General features: G+C 56.1%; 1 protein-coding gene across 2 annotated transcripts in view; it reads right to left on the bottom strand.

Annotated features, from left to right (window-relative positions):
* C20H20orf27 (chromosome 20 C20orf27 homolog) overlaps positions 1–6,289 on the bottom strand; it is a 15,791-nt gene extending 9,502 nt beyond the window's left edge. Inside the window, exon 1 of one of the 2 annotated variants that reach the window (XM_023220236.2) lies at positions 5,576–6,289. The gene's annotated coding sequence lies outside the window, so the exon portion shown is untranslated. Of the gene's footprint in view, positions 1–5,122 lie in introns of both variants that reach the window. The other variant, XM_023220237.2, reaches the window with a different exon arrangement.
* Positions 6,290–8,666: the final 2,377 nt, after the last annotated feature.

Here is an 8,666-nt window from a genome sequence, read left to right as displayed (position 1 = left end):
TTTTTTTGTTTTTTTTTTTTGAGACAGGGTCTCACTGTGTCCAGCCCAGGCTGGAGTCCAGCTCACTGCTGCCTTGATCTCCCAGGCTCAAGCAATCCTCCCACCCCAGCCTCCCAAGTAGCTGAGACCACAGCCACACACCACCATGCCTGGCTAATTTTTGTAGAGACAGGGTTGCCCAGGCTGGTCTCAAATTCCGGAGCTTAAGCGATCCGCCCACCTCAGCCTCCCAAAGTGCTGGGATTACAGGCATGAGCCGCCGGGCCTGGAAAATAAAGTTTTTTGTAAATAAAGTTTTGCTAATAGAACACTACACTTAATTCACTTACATGTTGTCTGTTTTTGCACTAAAACAAAGCTACTTCCAAGTAGTTATGATAGAGACCATATGGCCTGCAAAGTTTAAACCATTTATGATCTGGCCCTTCAGAGCAAAGGTTTGCCAACCCCTGTTCTAGATCAACACACACTTACAGACCAAAAAACGATAATCTTCAGGACAACTGACCTGTTTTTTTCACCACATCAGCTGCGAGAAGAAAAATAAAGTAGAGGGTGTTTCGAACTACCTATCAAAGAAGACATCTGTGGGGGCCAGGTGCTGCGGCTCATACCTGTAATCCCAGCACTTTGGGAAGCCAAAGCGGGTGGATCACCTGAGGTCAGGAGTTTGGGACCAGCCTGGCCAACATGGCGAAACCCCATCTCTACTAAAAATACAAAAATTAGCCAGGCGTGGTGGCGTGCGCCTGTAATCCCAGCTAGTCAGGAGGCTGAGGCAGGAGAACTGCTTGAACCTGGGACGCAGAGGTTGCAGTGAGCCAAGATCCTGCCACTGCACTCCAGCCTGGGTGACACAGTGAGACTGTCTCAAAAAAAAAAAAAACAGGCTGGGCGCGGTGGCTCACACCTGTAATCTCAGCATTTTGGGAGGCCAAGGCGGGTGGATCACCTGAAGTCGGGAGTTCGAAACCAGCCTGGCCAACATGGAGAAACCCTGTCTCTACTAAAAAATACAAAATTAGCCAGGCGTGGTGGTGCATGCCTGTAATGCAGCTACTCAGGAGGCTGAGGCAGGAGAATCACTTGAACCCGGGAGGCGGAGGTTGATGAGCCAAGATCGTGCCATCGTACTCTAGCCTAGGCAAAAGGAGCAAAACTCTGTCTCAAAAAAAAAAAAAAAAAAAAAAAAGACATTTGGGGGATCTGGAAAATGTAAATGGCCTGGACATGAGGTGACACTAAGAAATGAGTTGATTTTGTTAGGTACGATCATGGAATTGTATTAGGTAAAGAAATATGTCCTTATTTTTTCAGGGAAACACACTGAAGAATTTAGAGATGAGTGACACTGGCTCGTCAGTCCAGGAAAAGATGAGGAACTACAGGGTGGCCTCATAGTCTAGGGCTGGGCCTGTGGAGGGCATGACCTCAAGGTCCCTCTGGTGCCAAGCTGCCCTGGGAGCAGGTGTGGCCTCACCTCACTCCCCACTCCTCAATGTGGGCAAAGTCCACCCATGCCCAAGCCTTGCCTCATGGGTAGGGTGTTCACAGTTTGGGTACCACCAGGAGCCTCCTTTGGCCAATGGATCAGGCCAGCAACCCCCTCTTGGAGGTGAGCTTCCAGGCCCCAGCCTAGGGTGCAGGAAGTGGAGCTACACCCATTCACCTCTGGCCAGGGCCACTGTGGGGTCGGTTGCCTCAGCCCTAGAAAGCTCAGCTTGTCCCCAGGGAACTTGGTCTTGGAGAGCAGCCTGCTGTAACCCACCGCCGACTACAGCTGCCCCCAAAGCTGTGAACTCAGAGCATATGACAAATGGCCAAGTGCAAGAGTGTGAGGCCCTCCTCCTATCCTGCAGAGGCTGCTCCAGCCACACCTCTGCAGCCAGGAGGCAGTGACAGCCCAGGGTCCACAAGGTCCCCCCATCTCCCAGGATGCTCCCTGAAGGCTCAGGTCAAACTGCACTAGTGGCTGGTGAGCAAAGGCCGCAGGCCCTTTTCACAAAACACTGACCCGGTCCATGCAGGGTGCTTTCCCTGTCTTCCCCGCAACTACTGCCTGACCCCGCCCCCCGCCTTTGCCCAGGTCATCCCTTTAGCCAGAAACAATCCCATCCCGCCCAGCCACACCTTCAACAGGGTCTCAACCCCAACATTTCTTTTTTAAGGATGCACACCCTGCAAATCCCAGGACAGGACTACAGCTCTTTACGGAATCCCCTTTCTCACGTCTGGGATCATTTGATATCCCTCTTCCTCACTTTACAAGGGTAGTGACTGTGTTTCTTTTTTTTTTTTTTTTTTTGAGACGGAGTCTCACTCTGTCGCCCAGGCTGGAGTGCAGTGGCGCAATCTCGGCTCACTGCAAGCTCCGCCTCCTAGGTTCACGCCATTCTCCTGCCTCAGCCTCCCGAGTAGCTGGGACTACAGGCGCCCACCACCTCGCCTGGCTAGTTTTTTGTATTTTTTTAGTAGAGACGGGGTTTCACCGTGTTCGCCAGGATGGTCTTGATCTCCTGACCTCGTGATCCGCCCGTCTCGGCCTCCCAAAGTGCTGGGATTACAGGCTTGAGCCACTGCGCCCGGCCTAGTGACTGTGTTTCTGTCAAACCCTGTGTCCCTGGCACTCAGCGCAGCACCAGACAGGGAGGAGCTGTGTTCGGTTTATGTTTGTTGAATGAATGACCACATCACATTTGCTTAGAGGGCTTGGCCAAGGCCCGTACTTCAGCACTAAATGATATGGTCAGAGCCAGTGACTGCACCGGGGGCTCTCAGGAAGCAGAACTCCCCACCCCACTCTCTTACCCTACCCCTGCCCTGGGGGCACTTCCCTCTTGCTGGCCCCCACCAAGTGGCCTCCCACTGGCATTCCTCAGGCCTTGCTGCAATCAGCTGGTTACCTGTCCATGCCTGCTTTGAGAGGGACATGCCCCATCCCCACTGAGGGTGGGACCCACATCTCATTGCAGTGCCCAGGATTCAGTAAAGGGCAAACACTCATAGAGGCAGGAAGCAAGTGACTTCAGGAAGCCATAGGAAACTGGGAAAACCAAACCTCCTTTCTCAATGGAGAACCTGCTGGTCGCTGTCCCCTGGGAGCTGGACTCTTCTCCACATACAATTCCTCATCAGAAACAGGCAAAGAGGGCACTGGGCCTCCCCTGCTGCAGCTGTGTCCACAGAGAACAGCTAGGCCACCACACAAACCCAAGCCTGGCCCTGCCTCCAGCCTCCTCCTGTGCTAACCAAGGCTTCACCGTGGCTCAATCCATAAGGTCCCCAGAGGCAGCAGTCCTGGTTCAAATTCAGGATCTGCCCTTGCTAGCTGCATGGGTGAGTTCTTTCACTTCTCTGTCCCTGTTTCCTAATGTGTAACACAGGAATAAGCAGTGGCCTCTTCCTCCCAGGGTTTGCTGCAACTGTCTCTGAAGCTCTGTGACAATGCACCCCCACCTCTGCAAAAGCAAACCCCCAAAGGCCTGGTTTCTAAAGCAACAGCAATTTCAGCAGCACCGTCAGAGAGGCACTTCAGGCCAATCCTGGAGGAGCCAGGAATGACCCTTAGAGTGGGCCCCAGGGACGTCAGCCTTCTTGGAAAACAGCTCAAGGGTTGAGGGGGCCTCCCTCCTCCTGCTTCCCCCTTCTCCCACTCCCATAGCAGCCAGGTCCCTAGGGAGGGTCAGAGAACAGATGCTGGGAGTTCCCAGTCCCCCTAACCAGAGGGGCTCACAAGGAAGATGTGCAGAATGAACATTCTGGAAAACTGGGAAATGACCAGGGAGGAACATGGTGCCCCTCCCCCCAGCAAAAAAAAATTATACCCTCCCTGCTGAGATGGGGTGACAGCAAGCTTCTAGTCCCCAGCCCAGGGTGCAGGAAGAGGAGTTACACCCATTCACCTCTGGCCAGTATGCTCCCAACGTATGAGACCTCATTTCTCATTCCTTCTTCAATCCCCATTCTCATTGTGGTTTGAAGTCTTTCTCTCTTGAGCCAGGAACTCCGCAACCTTCCACCCTCCCTACCTCTCCCTCTCCTACCCCAGCCTGGGGCTCAGTCCTGGCTCAAGCACTCAGTCCAGCAGAAGCACTGCGTAGCCTCCCATTAAAGCTCATGCCTGTGAAAAGAACACCCATTAAGGCCTTGAGATGGGGCTACATTGGCCTGCTGACTCTCAGCACTGGACACAGCAGGGCCACACATACTCAGAACAAGGCCTGGAAAGGTGAGGCTGGAGGTCAGAAGTTGTGGCAGTTTCACATCAACTCAGCCTTAATGTGACTTCATTTCCTTCTCCCTCCAGCGGCCCAAAGGTGCAAAGATAAGTATGGTGTTCTCTCTCCAACAGTGAGGTGCTGGGGGTGGGGGTGGGGGAATATGGAGAAGGGACCTTCACCACCCACACCTTCCTGCCTCCCCAACAAGTGCTGCCCTCCTCTGCCCAGCATTCTCCCCTCTTTGCCCTCAGCTAGTGGGTGCTTAGCCTCCAGATGGCATGCCCCACCTAGGCCCTGCCCTGGGCCTGTGATCCAGAGGTCCCAAGAAGCAGAGGCCAGGCTGGTGCAGGGAGTCAGCCGAGGTGAGGGTGGCAGCACACAGGATTATCTCCCAGGGACAGGGCTGCTGCCTCCTAGCTCAGGATGGATAGAATGTGGGGGGTTATCCAGCTACATTTTCCCTCCACAGAAGACCAGAATGGGAGGGAGATAGGGGTGCTGCCCCGACTTTCTTCAACTCCCTGGGGCAGAAAAATGCCCTACCCCTATTTTCCAGTGCCAAGATTCAAGAAGAAAGGCAAGCGGAGACTTCCCTTTCTCAGTCCCTGCTTACTAATGGAAACATCGGTCCAGAACCTAAATCCAGTCCCTCCTCCTTCGTGCCACCGGGGGGGAGGTGCAGCCCAAGCCCCCGAGGCCCCAGGGGCCCAGGTGTAGGACCCTTTATCCTCTCCGGCAGCCATCCCTGTGGGTGTGGCACCCCCGCCACACCCCATTCTTGTCATCTCAGGGGGAGGGGGAAAATGCAATCGGACATCCCCCCCCATCCAATCCATCCCGAGCTGCGAGGCGGCGGCTCTGTCCCTCGGAGATAATCCTGTGCGCTCCCCACCTTCGCTCACCTCGGCTGACGCAGGAGTCTCCGGAGCCCGCACTCCCAGACATCACTGCCCTCCTTCCTGAGGGTGCTGAGGCTCGGAGGCTCAGAGATGCTACTCCTCCAAGGTCATGCAGCGAGACAGCGGCAATGAACAGGGTCGTGGGGGGGGGGGGCGCTGACCCCATTACCCCCCCCCCCCCCCCACCGCACCCGTGCCCCCGGACAATCGCTTAGCAGAAAACACCCCAGCTGCACCAGCTAACGGTCACTAAGCCCCAGGAACCTGACATCACTCTAGTTCAGGTGCTGGGGAGTCCTCCAGGCCCGGCCCCGACAGCGGAGCCCCCCACCCTAGCCCTGCCATCACGGCCGCTGGGGTCCCAGGCACTGACTGCTCAGGATAGGGCCGGGACCGGGAGGGGACCTCGGCGAACGGGAAGGAACCGGGAGGCAGGGAGCAGAGAGGTGGCCTCACCTTGCGGGGTGCACCCCGGGGTCGGGAAGGGCAGGGACGACCGCTGCGGGCGGCTGCAGGGGCTCAACGCCGAGCACGAGGAAGGGAGCCCCGCGCGGCTGCCGCCCGCCCGTCGGCACGCCCCCGCCTCCGCCCATTGGTTGATCTGGGGGTGGGGCAAGGGATGCTTCGGACCAATAAGCGGGCTTCAAAGAACGGCCAACTGGCGAGGGCCGCCTACGTCACGTGCAAGGGTCGATGAGGCTGCGCCCTGCGAGTCCGCGCCTACCGGGCGAGCTCTCGCGAGGAAGGTGGGCAGGCGGCCCAACTGGGCCAGGGGCCAGAACCCGGCAAGGGAAGAGAGGGAAGGAGGGCCGCGGATTGGCCCCGCCCCCGCCGCTTCCGCCTAGGGGACAGTGGCTCCAGCCTTGACGCTTGCTAAGGACGCACCTCCCTTGGGCCCTGCGCTGTCGGGAGGGCTGTCGGGCGCGTCTCGGGGCTGGGTGGAGCTCCTGAAGGTCGCCTTTCTCCCGGGGCTTCCACGCTGGCTTCGGCCATCGATACGGGCCGTGCTAGTCTCGTTCAGGAGATGAGGAACCCTCCATCACTCCTGTTTCGACCCCAGGGTTTGGACCTCTTCCCCTTCCACCCCGTCCCCTGTGTCGGAAGAAGCGCCCCCGTGCGGGCCCGAGACGCGTCCCGGGAGCCCGGCCAGGCCTGGAGAAGCATCAGAACAAAGAAGGCACGCGGGCTGGGGGCTGGGAGAGCCTGTGACGCGCCCCCGGGGATCGCAGCCTCTGCTCCCGGTCTCCATGGAGGCGGTCGCCATGGCAGCGAGATGCGCCTCTTTCGGCACTGCTGGGTGTAGGCGCCTGCAATGAGCCAGGGAGCGAGAGGCGTGGCCCTCCGGTCTGCGGGGGTTCTTGCCGGTGCTCTCCGCCCGCCGGTTCGCGAACACCCCACCTACACTTCGCCCGTGGGGACGGATTCCCCAAAGTGCCCGCAGTAAGCCGACCGGAGCACGCAGCGCGTTCCTTCCAACGGAACTAGAGGAGAGGCGACCTGGGCGGCTGAAGGCCAGCTTCCCTTCAGCAGGGCCGGGGTCGCTGCCTTAAAGGAGCCCTCAAGTCTGCCACCCTGTGGCCCATAACCTGTCTGCTGATCTGTCTGCACACTGTTGGCAAATTAATCTTTCTGAGCTCTTGTTTTCATCGCGTCCCTCTCCTGCTCCAAAGCCCTCTGGGACTGTCTCCAGTAGCGCTTCACAAACTTTAGCAGCATTTTCGGTGATTCATGTGCCCTCGCGTTTGAGAGACAGCACTTACATTGAGAGCTTTTCACATTCTGATCTCAGCCCACTCACTCCTGCCCACTCTAGCCACTCCCACCCCACTACCTTTAGACCTTGTCTTGAAGGTCTAAAGTTGGCAGACGGTGGGCCCCAAGTGGCCTGTAAATGTATTTTGTTTAGCCCACATGGGGCTTTTTAAAAAAGTTCTTCCCCCTCCTGCCTCCCCCTCCTCTTTCTGGAATCAGGAATCTGGTTTCGTGGTTTCTTTTGAAATATCAAAAGATCTAACGACATTGGCTCACATTCCAGCCTGGCATTACAAGCCCCATAAGAGCACATCACTTTACCAAAGTCCCCACCAATCCCTGTTTCTCACGGTTAGTCTCACCTTCTGGGTCACTGCAGACATTTGTGATCCCCTCTCCCTCCTTATCCAACCTTCCAACCTGGAAGGTCCTCCCCACTCTCTTATAGCCAAAATTCAAGCCCTCTTCAACCAGGATAAGGTTTGCCTATTTATTTATTTATTTATTTTTGAGACAGATTTTCACTCTGTCGCCCAGGCTGGAGTTCAGTAGCACCATCTCAGCTCACTACAGCCTCCGCCCCCCTGGGTTCAAGCCAATCTTCTGCCTCAGCCTCCCAAGCAGCTGGGATTACAGGCGCTCGCCACCACACCCAGGGCTAATTTTTGTATTTTTGGTAGAGAGAGGGTTTCACCATGTTGGTTAGGCTGGTCTTGAACTCCAAGCCTCAAGTGATCTGCCCGCCTCAGCCTCCCAAAGTGCTGGGATTACAGGCGTGAGCCACCGCACCTGGCCCAACCCTGCTTTGTTCAAAAGTCTTTCTAGCCAACTTCTCAAAACCATCTCTGGTGTGGGCTCTCAAACACAAACGCTGCTAACTGCACAGCCCGGGGTTATTTCCGAATTGTCAACTCCTTTCAGCAAACATTTACTGAATGTGTCTGATGAGTAAGTTATTGTGCTAAGCTCTGTGGAGTGGAAGGCACTCACAGTTTAGTGTAGGAGGGACACCACACACAAAGAACTGTGGTCTCCTGTCCTTGCCAAATGTTCCTCACACTCCCAGGCATCGGGCAGTCTGGCCAACTGGGAGGAGTTGAAATACAGACCTGCCCGTGCCTGGGGATACTACAGGCTCTCAGGGAAAGCCAAAGATGGTTCTGGAAAGCCTCCAGGAGAAAATGAGACTCTTCGTGTCAGGAGGAAGTCAGGGCAGGAGTTACATGGCTGCCCCATCACTGCCCAATGTGTCTGTGTTACCACACGAGTGGTGCCCAGGCTCTGGGGCTTCCTGTGCAGAGGGCCTTACCAAAGTTAGATGGTTCTGCAAGGGAAACCACAGGCCCCTACCAAGCTCCCTGGAGATGCAGGCAAGACAAGAATTAGGAGCAACTCCAGGTTAGGAGAACAGATGGAGCACATATAAAACATCCACACACCGCCGGGTGCGGTGGCTCAAGCCTGTAATCCCAGCACTTTGGGAGGCCGAGATGGGTGGATCACGAGGTCAGGAGATGGAGACCATCCTGGCTAACATGGTGAAACCCCGTCTCTACTAAAAAATACAAAAAACTAGCCGGGCGAGGTGGCGGGCGCCTGTAGGCCCAGCTACTTGGGAGGCTGAGGCAGAAGAATGGCGTAAACCCGGGAGGCGGAGCTTGCAGTGAGCTGAGATCCGGCCACTGCATTCCAGCCCGGGCGACAGATCGAGACTCCGTCTCAAAAAGAAAAAAACAAAACAAACGAAAGAAAGAAAGAAAGAAAGAAAGAAAGGAAGGAAGGAAGGAAGGAAGGA

The sequence above is a fragment of the Piliocolobus tephrosceles genome, chromosome 20 (genome assembly GCF_002776525.5).
Source record: "Piliocolobus tephrosceles isolate RC106 chromosome 20, ASM277652v3, whole genome shotgun sequence".
Lineage (NCBI taxonomy): Eukaryota > Metazoa > Chordata > Mammalia > Primates > Cercopithecidae > Piliocolobus > Piliocolobus tephrosceles.
This window is presented reverse-complemented; position numbering and strand designations above follow the sequence as displayed.